This window comes from Struthio camelus, chromosome 4 (assembly GCF_040807025.1).
Source record: "Struthio camelus isolate bStrCam1 chromosome 4, bStrCam1.hap1, whole genome shotgun sequence".
NCBI classification, from domain to species: domain Eukaryota; kingdom Metazoa; phylum Chordata; class Aves; order Struthioniformes; family Struthionidae; genus Struthio; species Struthio camelus.
In genome coordinates, this window is record NC_090945.1 from 31,996,895 (window position 1) to 32,011,666 (window position 14,772).

Genomic DNA, 14,772 nt, shown 5'->3' on the forward strand with positions numbered 1-14,772 from the left:
TCTTTACATGCACTTTTCTCCCATATATTTTTTCATTTTGCAGCGCTTTTGCTCTATATCCTGTGATAATCATCATTTTGAATTCACTGTTTACTTGACCAAATTCCCATAGAAGCTGTATCTATCCTAGGGTACCTAAATGTAACCTCCTCATCTCCCAGTATGCCCCCTTCCTCCAACATCAAAACTCTGCACAGTTTAACATCTCTATTTCACCTTACCTCAGAGATAGAAAAATGCTTTCACATAAGGGGGACTGAAATGCAGACCAGAAATTGAACACATCCACAGTATTCTGAAGACAGGATTCATCTTGTAATTGGAGTCATCTAAAGAATCAACAGCAATACAAGATCCATACGTTAATGAAAAAGAAGAAATTTGCAAAAGACTATTCATCCCACCTTAAGATAGTGTTTAAGTGAGATCACTCTTGCAGAAGGAGATGCCCACCTTTCTCCACTGGATATTGCAGGACGTTAGACTAGTAACTTGGATTAGGTACAAATATTTAAATAGATTGTTATCTTGATTTCAGTGGGTGTCTAAGCAATCTTGAGGGCCAGGGGTAAAAAGAATGTTTATCCAGAGAGGTGCAGGCAGGCACAAGCTTACTCTGCTTGCCATGGTAAAAGCTGGTTTATTCGTGTGCCAGCTCTGTCCAGTAGCTATTCATACATGTATTCCTCCTATTCAGAAAGCAAATCCTGTTTCTCACCATAGGGGAATCTCTCAGCAAAGGGAAACAGCTTCACAGCTCCTAGACCCAAACCAAGCCCAAAAAGCACAGCGCACCAACAAGGCAAACACTAGTTCACCTGCATCTGCCATGCACACTCTCCCTAAATAACACGTACTCTGTCAATAACAGAGACAGAATCAGCACCAAGTCCTTATATTCTTGGCCCAAGTTCTCTCTAACCTCACCCCCATTTCCCCTTTATATCTTTATACTGCTTGTTCATGTTTAAGGGCCAGTACAGTATGAACAGAAGTAGTAAACCTCGGTGATTTTTTCCTCATTTGCAACATGGACAATTTGCATTATTTCTGTCCCATAGGAAAGAAAAATCCTAGGATACCTGAAAATTTATGAGACCTTTTAAGCTGTTCCAAGTGTACTATGCTGACAGAATCTCAATAGCTCATAAAAGAAGTCTTGAGTGATTTGTTCTAGTGCATTTCCAACACTGCATAGTATGCAACTGTGGATGGCATGCACAAAAGCTTCTTCTCTGGAGGGAGGGAAAAAGTGATAATCTCCTTTTCTATGGTGCTGGCAAACATGATACACAGTAGATGACATGCCTTTCCTGCAGGCCTTTTTTGTTTCATTCTAATTTCATTTACACTCATTTTAAAGATTGAAATCACTCCTAAGACCAGAGATGAAAACTAGTAATATCCCATCTGGAGCCTAGAGTTAAGCAATGCAAGTGGTAACATGGGAGAAAGTGTGAAAATAAAAAACCCTAGATTAAGCTTCTCACATGACAGATATAGCACAGTCCGTCTCATATTTCCCGTTAGAGATGAGAAACCTAAATAGACACTAGCATATTGGAATTGTTTTTCCCCTCTCTATTCCAGCCTTGCCACCGGGAATTGTTGAACATCACTTTCTCACTATCACACTGAAGGACCATTGCCACATGTAGATCCACAGACCTGCAATATTTGGACATATCTACTAGGCTCAGAGGAAGAAAAGGTGCAATGCAAAGATTATTAGAAAGAAAGTTAAGCAGTCTTATTGGAAAAACATACTAGTGATATTAGCCTGAATCAAGCTTTTTCCCAGTTTAAGCAGGGTTTAAGGAGATAAACACTCAGAGTCTTATTTTTCTTGCCTTAGAAACTGCCCTCACACCTGACTTCATTCTTCAGCACTCCCAGAAGGTTTTTCCTCCCTGTTACAGGCTACTGCCTCCCTGCAGGCTCCACTGACCTTCTATCACAGACATCTATCTCCTTTCCCCAACACACACACACACACACACACACAGAGCGAACACTCTCACATTCACCTATCCAGAGAGCAGCCATCCTGCTATTTCTATATATGCTTTATTTTTTCCTAGGGCTTCAGATCCCCAGCGAAACAGCAGGTCTTTTAGCTTTAAAGGATTTCTTTAAAACAGATATTCACACAGACTTCTATTTCAAAGAACAGCAAAACAGCAGAAAATGAAATACTTCAAGCAGGGAGCAAAATGAAAAGTTAGCATGTTCTGTTTTTATAAATGTAACTTCCATATTATTATCTTTCCCCATTAAGAAATGGGCTCTAAGATACACCCTTGACATAGTTAAACAAATACTAGCTTAAAGAATGGATATAAAACATCAGCATTTGAACTAAGAAATCAGTAGAGGTTTTTTTGCTAAAAGGTCAACAACACTTACATAGAGATTCAATCTTTAAAGCTCTACAGAATTTAATTTAAAAAATAAAACACCATGGAAAAGGAAAAGCACCGAAAATAGGAAACTAAGTAGCTTCTCACTTTGTGACCCCATGTTGGAAATGCTGTTGCATAGCGTATGTTCACTGCCACCTACAGACAAAGATACATGCACACATGGATCCAGCGCTGGGAGTTTTGCCTAAACCCAAGATGTCATGATTTCCAAACACTAGCCACTCAGTCTTTAAGAATAACTGCATTAGCTCAGCTGTTGCACTAGAAGGCTGATAAGGCTTTCAGAAACATTACACACATTCAAGATTGCCTGCCACAGAGGTAGCAAGGAAAGCATAAATAACGACAGCGTTGCACTTGATACATCTATTGGCAACAGAAAGCATTATAGAAGAACAGCACACCTTCTTAAAATACACTCTAGATTTGAAAAAAGCAGTTTTTAAATGCACATGTACCATAATAATGTTTAAAGTTGGTGAAAACTGACTGGTTGCAGCTTTTAAGATATCATTGCTGGGAAGAGGCAAGAATTCCAAATGGAAGCTGCTGAAAAGAATAGTGTGAAGAAGAACTGTGTGTTAAAAGTGGCAGGCAAACAGCACAGATGTTTTCCCCACAAATACTTTTCTTTCCTTTTGGTAATCTTAAATACAACTGCATATAACATAGCCGACACACACAGAATATTCTTATTGTCTTCTCTTCAAAGCGGTGTACTCCATATCATGACTCAATTGCATATACTTTACAAAATAAAAATGTTTAAAAAAAATGAAGCTTACAATGAATTAAGGAAATCCTAATTAAGAAAAATTTCTTGTGAAAGAGTATGATTTAGAATTCTCCCTCCAGATAAAGATGCAGGCTGTGAAAAGTAAATAGGAAGCACAATTTTGATATCATTCCAGCATCATAACTCTCCCCCAATTAGAAATAAAATTGGGCTGAAGTTTCAGAGAGAAACTTTTCTAGCATTTCTAATGAGCATTTTGAACATGCTTTTCAGAACGTGCCCTTTTTTTTTTTTTTTTTATTAAACTGTTGTACTGTATTACTTCAAGGATTTTTCCCCCCCCTCTACAAGTGACAAGCAGTGTTTAAATTTGACATATTTTAACCTAATGAAATTTAATGAGTTTTTCCAAAGATCTGAGAAATAAAGGCAGCAACATTGAATCAAGTGTAGAGCCTTTACAACAGCAGTTACTGTCAAGACTTAACTGCTTTTTATGAAAGTGTTCTTGGTGTATCAGCTATATTATAAACACTGAGATATCTTATCTTTTTTTAGACTAGTAGACCACTTACCTTTTCACTTTGAAGGACAGACCACACCTGTTCCCCCCCTTAAAAAAAAAAAATTGAACTCCTATGAATGAGTTAGTGATCCCCTTTTTGCTTTGAAAGTCAGATTTATTGAACACGTCTACGATGACAGTCCTGTTTGTAAGTCACCTTCACATTACTGGAAACATGGGTTACCACACTTGTCTACAGGACTGGTGTGCTACAGATATGCAGTAAATTCAGACAGAGCTCTTGGGAAACACTGGACCGCCTTAACATAAGATCAGAGTACTATGCATATATAGTAAGGAAGGCATGAGAAAAAGTGTTCAGATCTGAGACTGCCAGAGTAGCCCTTCCCAAATCACTCCCAGGTGCAGGTTTCAAGCCACACAAGTTATCTAGCAAGGCTACACATGGGACAACTCAAATTAAAATATGGGTAGTTATATTACTTATCTGCATTTACTATATATTCAGCTTACCCAAATAAGTTGAAATCATTTTTTATAGTACCCATGGAATAATTAAGATACATCACCTTTCATGCTTTTGACCCTGAGTACAAAAGGAGCCCCCAAAACCTCTACTACAAACACAGAAGGGATGAACAAATAGAACTAAATTAGCAAGTTCATTTGCACCACCAATAACACACCATTACATTTCTTCAATAACAGCCATTAAACTTCTCTAACGTATTTCCCCCATGAAGGCATTCCTATGGCTGTAGATCAGGAAGAAGCAGCACTGCAGCATGTGCCAAGTCACCCAATTCCTGAACAACATAATAATTCCTGAACAACATAATGGTCATGTAATGGTATACAGACAGGAATACATTTCCATTGACCTGAGACTGCTCTAATTTACGCTGAAGATTTTAAGAAGCTTTAAGCCCTGTAGCAGCAGAGGCCTTGGTCCAAGAGTTGACTCTAAACAGTCATGTTCATCAGGTCTATCTCAGATTTCAGTGTGTTTCCTGTAGGCAGAGGAAGGCCCATGATGAAAGTGTGAACTCACCTGAGGAAGAACTCCCCTAGAAAACCTCCTAAATAAACCAGCATAACTAAGATTTGAATCTAGAATGACTTTGTCTTTCATCAGGTGTGAGTCTGTCCTGTCACCCAAAGCCTGCTCATATTGTAGGAAGGAAAAAAAAAAAAAATGCAAAGGCAAACTTCTGACTTCTGAAACCAGGAAATACATAACTAATAGATAACTCCCCTGTGGGAAAAGGGCTCTGATAAAAGTGACGGGACCCAGGGAGGAGAGAGCACCTAGAGGCTAACTTGTCCAACGCAGGGTTTGGACTAAAATGAAACATTCTAGTTTAGACAGATAAGTTGTTTGTTAAAATTTAGAGATAGCAAAAGCCTGATTGCAAGAGGCATAAAGCTGTCCCTACATCTTTCATGAACTTTTAATGTGTGTTAACATACCTACTTTTACGTTAAAGATCTGTTGTTAAAGACTAATCACAGCTATAAGCTTAGACTCCTTCTTAATTTCTACCACAAGAAGAAATACACTGAACATGGCAGCACAGCCAGGAAAACCTGACGAAGGCACAGGCAAGAGATGAAGATGTACTGGGGACAAGTTGCTGAGATCAGAGAACACCTTAGCAAGCTTGCGCAATGTGCCTGCCACAGAAGAAAACTACAGAAAAAGCAAAACAACTTTTCACTCACGTGATCATAACTTTCACAACACTCAGCTTAACAGACTGGAAAAGAAACAGTTATAAGATAACATTGTCCTGGGTGGAGGGGGCTGTAATTTACTGAAGAAGGCTGAAAACACATCCGTCTTCTCTCACATGCTTCAAGTTACTGTCTTTACCATGCAATAAAACTGTCAAGCTTTTCTGGCTATAGAGAATTCTCTGCTTCTGTCAACCACTATAACCAATAAATATTTCAAAATATACTTTATTTATCTCTATTCCACTTTAAAATGTACGAGAGTACAGAAGAGCGCTTAGGAATCACATACTATCTTTAACCTTTAATGAACTGCAGAGCATTTTAAGCATACATGTACATGTCAGCTACATCAGCCTCATCAAGCGTTAAAAACATTTTTCTAAGAACGTTAAAATACAGAGTGCACTGATAAACTGTTGTGGGTGATGCTGGGTAGTTAACCTGGCCGTGGCTTCTTGCTAAACTGACTATATTGCTCTTGAAATCTAAACCACAGACTCCCAATCACTGAACACAGCCCTACATCATAAAAACTTACAAGTTCAGCATGGGAACTCCGACACTGCACTGACAGCCTGGAAGACATTGATAAGTTCTTTTCATTTGCAGCTCAACTAAAATTGAGCTTCAACTCCCTAAAAAGATCATGCTAGTAATCATCTTGCAATGATCAAATGACCCAAGTCACGTACACCACATGAAAGAGCAGAGATAGGCACTTCTCTTATGAATTCATTGAGATGCTGCGTTAACAAGGACAAAATTTGCAGGTTGCTAGGCGTCTTTGCTCTGTTGTTCTGTTCTGACAGGAAACTTAGGGTTTTTTTTTTTTTTGGGGGGGGGGGGGGGGGAGGTGGAGGCGGCACAGACCGTGGCATTCTGTGAAAGCACTACATACTATCAAACAATCTTATTACTTTCAGTGCCAGAAATGACAATAACTGGTGGCTTTTCCATAAAAAAAAACTGTCAAATTAAGTTTCTTCTGTCACACAAAGTCTTTGCCCTCCTCTCCAGTCTTTTCTTGTATTAAATATACATATAATTTTTTTCAGGCTTAGGTTGACTTTTTTGGTCTTTTGAAAGTCAGATAAGAACTCCCGAGTGCTGAAACAAAGCTCATGACCCACAAATGTGCTGTGCACTGATACTTGAATGAACAGACAACTCCTTGGCACATCTCCCCCGATTTATCAAGTGTTTTCACAGTAGATTGCATTTGTAAAGTACCTCACTTTTTTGTGAATTCTGGATTCATCTTTCATGGAAGAGGTACTTTTTTGTTTGTCCTTGGTGTATAACCTTTCTCTATGAAAATTCCCATGCCTTTTACCTTGCATTCCTTTCTATGATTTCTAGCTATGAGTCATTAAATAGACAATACTCTAAAAACCCATTTCTCTCAAGGCTGTGAAATACGAAGTCCCAAAATTTCCATTGCTAAACCAAGTCCCCATTGCCTAGCCAGAAACAGATTAACAAACAGCAGCTGTGAAATTATTTATAAACTATCAATATGCAATAGAAAGTCAAATTAAGACAGCATTCTTTATATGCTTAAAAACAATATTTTACAGTGAACTGTGTAATGGAATCCAGTTCACAACTACAAACATGAAAAGTCCATCCACATAAAGGAAGAAAGGATACTGACAAATTAGCAAACATCCCTTTTTTACTATTAAGAATAGTTCCAGTGACTTCAAGGTAAGAGAGGGCAGTGTAATTTATTTATAATGGCTAATGATAATAAACAGCACCAGAGCAGGCAGACTGTGACAAGAATAAATGTGAAACTCTGGGGGTTCTCAGCAGTGAAAGGGAGAACAACAGGGACGGGGAAGGGACATGAGTGATGTGCAGACAGAATGACTAAGTGAACCCTGTAACCCCTTACTTTATAGTTACTTGCTAGAAACCATTTTTAGCCTTCCTGTTAATTTAAGAATTTAAGGCTTTTTTTTTTTTTTTAAATGAGGAGGGAGCCCAGCAGTTTAAGTTATTTCATTTTAGGGATATTCATAAATGTTGAGTTGCTACATAAATCACATTTTACCCTTTTAGGGCCACTCACCTAGATGCTAGTTCTGGACTTGAATTTCTTCAGCTATTCAGGAACAGCGCTCCTATTAAGGAGCTCTGCTCAAAGTTTAAAACTTGAAAGGCCAAATTCTATGGCTTCTTCTTACTCAGGAAGCAAAGAGATCAGAGTCAGCCTACAATTTTCCTGTTGGAAATCCCAATGAGTACAAGCAGATTTCTTCAGACCTTATGGCATGGATCAGGGAAAGAAGGAAGCAGGGCACTGCTGCTTTTTCACAGCTGACTTGTTTTCTAGATCTTGGATAATGATTTTGCTCTTGAATTCAGAAAGGAAGACTAGTAACACAAAGCTTTTTTTTTTTTTTTTTAAATGGTATTTCACAACCAGAATGGGAATGACCTGGGGTTGTTCTGGGACCGTTTCCTTCCTGATCTTGTACATCCTCATAACATAAAGCAAGAAGAACATTAAAGACAAATTTACAAAAGAAACATTCTGATAGACACTCAGAAAAAAGAAAAAAAAAAAAACACACACACTACCAAAAGCCACAGAAAGACCAGTAAGTGACCACTGGGACCTCCACTAAAACCATTGCATTTCAAGTTGACTACTATTTTTAAAAGGTAGATGATTGTTCTTTTCAGCTGCCATGAATTATCTCTGGAATAGCTAGATATGATTACCTACCACTTTCCTACAACTTATTTCACAGAATATGGAAGTGCAGATGCATAAATTGATGTTGGTAATGTCATTCCTAAAGATTACGTCTTCCAGATGGAGTAAAGGTGAGCAAGTATTTCTCCATTAGCTGATATAACACACTACTAATCATCCATCAACATTTGTCACGATAATTTGCACTTCAGGAGACCAGACTGCAGTGTCATATGGGCTAACATGAATACCTCCAAATCCTGTATACAGTTCAAGTCCAGAGCAGACAGGCAGTTCCAACACAGCGTCTGGCAAATTCCTAATGCTTTCAGAAATCTTGCAGAAAGGCTTGAGAAAATGCCTGAGGAATGTTTATTATACTAACCATTATTTAATGGGGGATCTAGCTTTAAACAATCAGACAAAAACTACTAAATACACATTCCTAACAGTATCATAGGCTAGCAAGTTATTCATTATAAGTTTCTTCATGGCTCCAAGAGGTTGCTACTTTATTCCAAGGACAGAAAGAATTTGGGAGCGGGGAGGAAATAAGCATTCTATCACACCCATAGTTTGCTTGGAAGTTTTTACCATGTACCAAAGAAGATAGAAACCCTACTGTAAGCAAGGAGATGATCTAAAACAATCTACATTACACAGGCTAGTAAACCTGATAAAGTCAGTGTGCAAATTCCACCAATGGTTCAGCCTATGGTATTTCAGCTCATTGTCCAAATGGATTGTGTTAATACTAAAAAATGATTGTGTGACCTTCAGCTAAGCCTAGGACCTCAGAGAGATGAGCACACAGAGCAAGCTTTTTAGTTGACTAAGTACAATGACAAGAAGAAAAATCTCCTGGCAACTCAGTCAGTTAGTTAGGAATCATCTGCTATACACACAAGCCCTCTTGCTTTTTGCTCTTCTTTAGATTGTGTCCTGCAGACTCCAGTGCTGTGCAAAAGAGCAAGGCTTAGCAGGTCAGATGCACTAAAAAATGGAAGAGGCTATAAAAATAAGCCACCATGCAATGTAGCAACCAGTCTCACACTTAAGTTATGTGAGACTGGCTCAAGAAACACTTTAGCACCAAAATATATATGCAAAATATAGTAAGGAGCCATGCTGTAGCTAGACAACTTTATGTTTCCCCCCCCAATCTGGATTTTCCTGTTGTCAGACTGATTAATGGAATGTCTTTACATTTATCTGCTGTTGGCTATCTTAAATCTCAACAAGTCCATTTCATGTTCTTGCCACCAACATTTCCACTAGATTTCTTCCAGCATGTCAGAATGATAGATAGGTTTCCACAGCCAACCTTGTGGAGAGCTCATTATTGTTTCAAACTTGTGCACTCACCCTTGAGGGATGACTATACCACCCGTACAAAGGCCTCCAGAATTTTAGGTCATTTAAAAATCTTTGTAAGTAAAGGTGTCATTTCTCTGCTGGAGAAAGCTTTGGAGCAGAGGTCAAGACCACATTCTGAATTTTATACTGTTTTATATCTCTGGTCCATGTACTAAGCCCTAAGAATAGAAACAACTGCAATAAACACTGAGTAACTCGATGTGGCACTTATTTGAGATCTGTTTTGTTTATATAGTTGTCCGCTGTAGGTTGAAGTGCCATAAAGTTACTTACGAGATTGCTTTATTTATTATATTTCTTTTGAATATTACAAGCTCTCACTGGCAGCACAGCACAACATTACTGGTACACATTTTAAATTCACTTGTAAAGAGTTGTTGATTTGAAGCTGGCATACAGTAATTGCTTTTAATGTTTAAAGAGATACTAATATTGAAAGAGAACAACTGAAAACCCTTAAAACTAATTCCAAATAAACTAATTCTTGCCCTCGCTATAGATTCTTATCTGCAATAGCAAATGCAACCAGGCTCTAACATACTGGTATCAGTAACAGTGCTTTGTCACAGTTGCCACTGTTTTTGCAATGAAGCAATGAGTGTACGAGCGAGCAGTGAAGTGGCAGGTTGGTGAGCCACATGGAAAAGCTCATATCCTGCCTCTACTCGACATTGCACGACAGTTTCCTGTTCCATGCAGCTGAAGGGCCTGACTGCCCATTCTGTCTTGTAAAGTGTTTTTAACAGCAAGGCAGAATTATTTTATGTAATTAGAATCAGTGATGCATCTTTGAGCCTCCTTTCCCTGTTGCCCCAACCCTTCAAGTACTCTTCAAGTTGTATTTTAGTTTTAAGATGCGATTCCATACTGGCGAGCTATTGGGTGTATTGCACCAGGATGGCTCAAAGGATAACTGCTTGTAGAAGCATGAATGCCTTAAGCTCTGGAGAACGTACTGTTGGAATTACTTGGAAGTTTTCTTAGCACATTCTACCTACATCAACAGCAGATAAGTCAAACTGTAAAAACCTCCTGCCATTAGACCATCAGAAACAAGATCTATACCCTTTAAAAGATTGTGTGTTAGTTTATTGTTTCTGTTCTTAGCTACATCAAGGGTCTCTTTTCAAGATACTCAGATATAGTACGGCTTTACTTACTCTAGATTTATTTATATCTCATTCTCATTTATGAAATGCCACATACTCTTCCACCACTTTGGTTATGGTTCCTCCAAGATGCCATAGTACTGTTGTTCTTGGATGCTATTTGGAGTTACTCAATTAAGATTTCACAGGAAATTGCATTAATGGGAACATATGTGGCAGTTTCATATGAAAGACAGTAACAGTAAAATTTCATTCTAAACAAGGAACTTTGTTTTTGCGCTTATAATTTTGCCTTCACCGAATTAAATTAAACTGGGTTTCTGTTTTAAAGCTGTAACACATTATCTAAGGGAAAAGATATCATCTAATTCTATCCTGTCATCTTTTTTCTTTACAGTAGCAGCAAGTAAACCCAGGTTGTGTCTTTTGGGTACAAGGTTACATGAAAAAGAAGAGAACAAGTAGACAACAAACAACATATCTGCTTCCTATAAAATTAAGTAATAAGCAATTATTTGCATTAGCAAAGCAAGATCTCATGCCATCATCATCTTGGAATTCAGCCTCCCTCCTAACAGTTATAGGATTTCCCACTAGATCTCTCATATTGTCCCACTGTTTTTCAGATTCTTATCTGGTATGTTTCTGACTCCTGACTTCCCTAATCATTATGTTCACAGGAAATCCCCTCTCTTGGGCCCACAACCACTCTCAAAGTCTCTCCTAGCAACTTTTTCCAGTCACTTCCTTCAAATAGTTTTATTTCCCCTTTGCCTTTCTCTTACTCTCAGACAAGCTATTTGTCCCACTCTATTCACCCAGAGTCCTCTATGGACAAAACATTTAAAACACATGGGTCTCTCCAAGTAACAAGATCAAAAGTAATCAGATTAAGGCAGAAGTTCAAGCTGGTATCAAATAGGTAATGGCTAACATAGTTAACAGCAAACAAGATGCTACAACAGAAAGTCAAGCTGCCTCAGTGAGTTGTAGGGTCAGCTCTGTTTATAACATTTCTAGATTTAAATGCAATAATAAATTACCTACTGCCTGGGATTTAGACATCATGAAGGATGTCTAAATCCATGCAATCCAATTTAAGATACCTATTAATCACCTGCAGAACCAGTGTCATTAATGTATAGGTACAGACATAGACTTTCCATTTGCTCTCAGACATATGTTTGCATGTATTTCTTTCTTCATCGCTTGTCTCTGAAGGATCATCTGCTTTGTACACTGTAGCTACCAGCCAGCTACACCAACATATTCCTTGCTGATGAGAGTTCGAGTCTAGCTAGAGGGAAGGAGAATTTTCACAAATTTTGGGTATCTCTGCCTTTCTCAGGGCCCACTTCTTCTCCAAGCTGACATAAGAACACTTCCTCAAAGGATCATCTGTTTCAAATCACATCCTTCCCCCTACCTAGGTTTCTAAACTGATTTATGATCACCTGACCAGTGACTTAGCCCATACAATTATGATTCCTGACATAACAGCAAGGAGCTCAGAACACTGTTGTATATTTATAAATGAATAGCTTGTCTAGTTAAACCCTTTACATTTACCTCGCAAAGCTGACTGACTGTATGGTTTAACAAAATTAACTATTTATTCCAATAGGCTAGTCACTTCTCCACTTAGATCTACGTTACAGTGGTGCAGACAAGCAATAAGAAGTCTAACAAAAATGATGCCATTTGCTAGTCAAGTCTTCTTCCTTCTTACAATACAATGGTGCAAACCCTTGAAATAAAAACAAAAGACGCAAACAAATAATAAACGTATAGCAAAAACAAGAAAGCCAGAACCAGAAAGTCAAGTTCTGTTAAGTTTCAGATACTGATTTGACCCATATCACATCTGAAACTGCCCCTACAGTTCCATTCAGGTAGCAATCAGAACTAGAATGTCTTATTTTTGTTTATTGGTCTGTATTAACTTCAATCCTACATTGATATTAAAAAAAAAACCACACACATTAGTTCACCATTTTTCAGTATTAACTCATGAAAGCTGCTTGAAAGATCAAAGCACGTTAATATTCGGACTCAAGCTACGTACCACTTCAAATCTTTGATTTATTCTGAATTTAGTATAATCTAGCTGCACACATTTCTTCCTCAATCTCTCTAGAAAACCAAAAAAAAATTATTTATAGGAATTCAACACTTGACAAGAAAAAAAGCCCTGCCATAATAGAGAAGGAAAATATTTAATAGCCTTCATTCTGAAGAGTGGTTAGCATCTCTGTAAGAGATCTTTTCTTGTCTAGTTGACAAGACACAGAACATTGCTAAGCGAGAACATCTGCAGCATTCTTTCAGTACTCTGGGGAAAGCGTGAAAAGCAATATGTTAGGGCAAGAGCACAAGTAATAGGGTTTCTTTCTTTGCAGCTCAGTCAAAAGATGCTTCATGTATGCACCTTTAATTTTTAAAGCTGAATTTATTTAGAATTCTTAAAGAAAAGAGCTGTTGCTACTGTATCTTCCTGCTTCAAGATCCTTTGAGTTTTAGCAGTTGGAAACTGACATACTTATTCTGTTAATTTAGATGTCTGTGAGCATTTCCCATGGAATAATTGTGCTGCATAATGCATGACTGTTCATTCTCTGGTAGTGTCAGTTGAAAAAAGAATGAGGAAAGGGAAAGGGAGATAGACCTAAGGGAACGTGCAATTTCTTTGACTTTCTTGCCATCAGGATCCAAATGTTGCATTTTGAAATCCTGAATATAATCTAAAAGTATCATTCCTGTCTTCACAGTACTTAAGTTAACCTGCACCTGCCTAAGTCTCTGAATACTCAATGTTCTGTTTTACATTAGACACAGTATCCCTCCCTTCTTCTACATCCTGGGTTTGGTTACTCCCAAAGTTTAGATCTGTCCTGAATAACAAGACAAGGCAAACCACTGTCTAAACCAAGGACTAGTCATCTACTTGCTCAAGAGAACGCCGTTTCTGAAGTGACAGTAAAAATAGTAAATGGAGTTTGGTACATACATTTGTTCTTTGTACTCTTAAAGGTAAATTCCTTCGGAGTGCCTTTTTCTTGCAGTTTTTCCACTTTCCTTCTGGCTCATTGATGAAATGGCTTTCTCAGGTTAGTGCACAATCCCTAACACTGCTAGAATAGCTGTTCACTTGCAGAAACTACAATTTTCTCAGCTAGAGCCAAGACTAAGAGGCTTCCAGTCCCCCCCCCCCCCCCCCCCGTTATGGCTATAATTACTCAAACTAATCAAACTCCAGAAGAATTCAGAAAAGGACACTCTTCTGAATCCCTAGTCTGTCAAGAAAGTAACTTATCTTGGTTGAATCCAACATACCTGTCAATTTTTGAAAAGGTTGCATTTTAATATTGTGCCAAAACATAATAAAAAATATGAAAGCTCCTAAGAGGAGCAAGAATTCTCAATAATCTGCCTATTTGTGGTAACCAATTTGTATTTACCTACTATCATATGCTGAAAAGCCATTCAGAAGTTCCTTGCCCTTGCAGTCTTATAGCTTCACATATTTTAGAACTGAAAGCTTTAACAGAAGACACTTAAAAATCTCTGAATTGGTATAGACAGCGTTTCTGCTTGACCTTGTTATGAATAATACAGGATCTCTTGGCAGATGCTATCCAGTAGAAAATATCTTTGGGCTTCTCAGCCATATGAGGTACAGACAGTCACAGATCCAGGCCTCTTGGCAGATCAGCCTATTTACAAGAAGGTCACAATGTCGTGGAAACCCATTAAAAATCCCAGTGCTAGTGTTAGCTTGCAGAATGGATCACGGAAATGCTGCACTTTGATTTCCACTGTGGCTAATTTCCCTCCCCTGCAACCTTGTCGATCTCAAAAAAAAAAAAAAGGGGAGAAGGAGGAGAACCCAACACTTGTTAATAAAAAGGTGCAGTTAAAGGATGCCTCTCTTTCATATCCATGAACAGCAAATGCATCAATCACTCATTTAGAAATAATTTCACATCTCAACTGCAAGACTCGTTTTAAGCCAATATATTAGGTATTTCACCCTGCTCGATCCAAAAAATAAAATAGTGCCAGCAAATATCATCAAGTCTGCACCAACACTACCATTCCCCAGTAGATCTGAGGATCAAATGTGACAGCTGTAGGGACATCAGGTTCACTAAAGCCTGTTT

The 14,772-nt window shown here is 38.2% G+C and overlaps 1 long non-coding RNA gene across 1 annotated transcript in view; it reads right to left on the reverse strand.

Annotated features, from left to right (window-relative positions):
* Positions 1-250: 250 nt before the first annotated feature.
* The window catches only part of LOC138067041 (uncharacterized), a 59,817-nt gene continuing 45,295 nt past the window's right edge, over positions 251-14,772 (reverse strand). Inside the window, exon 3 of the long non-coding RNA XR_011140712.1 lies at positions 251-329. This is a non-coding gene — a long non-coding RNA (uncharacterized lncRNA). The remainder of the gene's footprint in view (positions 330-14,772) is intronic.